Source organism: Bactrocera latifrons, unplaced genomic scaffold (assembly GCF_001853355.1).
Source record: "Bactrocera latifrons isolate USDA-ARS-PBARC rearing strain unplaced genomic scaffold, ASM185335v1 scaffold_195, whole genome shotgun sequence".
Taxonomy (NCBI): Eukaryota; Metazoa; Arthropoda; class Insecta; order Diptera; family Tephritidae; genus Bactrocera; species Bactrocera latifrons.
In genome coordinates this window covers 173190-173988 of record NW_017535463.1, presented here as the reverse complement: position 1 = coordinate 173988, position 799 = coordinate 173190, and positions in this window count along the sequence as shown.

Sequence of the window (799 nt, the reverse complement as noted above, 5' to 3'; positions counted from 1 at the left end):
CATTAGATCTTAAGCTGTGACTTTTCACTTATACGAGTTGAACAACAAAGTTATTTGCTGTAATTGATAAAGATGTCAAAAGCTGCTTGACAAGTCTTGAGCGCTTTGCCATCAGAGTGAATTCACACCTTTCTGAAAGAAGCTGCACCTTGATTGCAGCTACCTTCGCTTGAAAGACACTGTAGTAGTCTGATTACCTGAAGCTAGAATTGATAGAGAGCCTTGGCAGAAGATCCCTCTCCCACCATTCCCCTAAGCTCCAATCCATCCATGAAAAATCTCAACAGTGACATTGCACCGCTCACATATGTGTCTCACGGATGTGCCCAGTGAAGAAACCGCAAATTCCATAAAGCAGTGGTCCAAGCTATTAATGCTGCAATGAAAGTAGCGGAGGATTTATGAATGTAAATGATTGAGACCGCCTTACTCCTAACTTCCCTGCACCTGTGCACTACATGCGGCATGTCATTGATTGAATTATGACAACATTATGAATTGAATTAACAGCCAATATTCTTCACAGTACAATTAACTCTTACTTATAAGGTCACATATGTATTTGTATACGTATATGTATGTTTTATAGTCACAGCCTTGCGCATCGCTTGAACTTTCCACAAATAATTATGTGCGATAATAATAAAAAGGTAAAAGGCCCAGAGGCATGCCATGCTGGCTGGAAAAGTTCTCTCATTTCCGTTTCCATAAATTATGTCTATATGTACAATACGAACTACTATTTACAGTGCTAATTAGTTGAAAGTTCCTGCAAAGACCAGCAAAAGCTACTATTTTC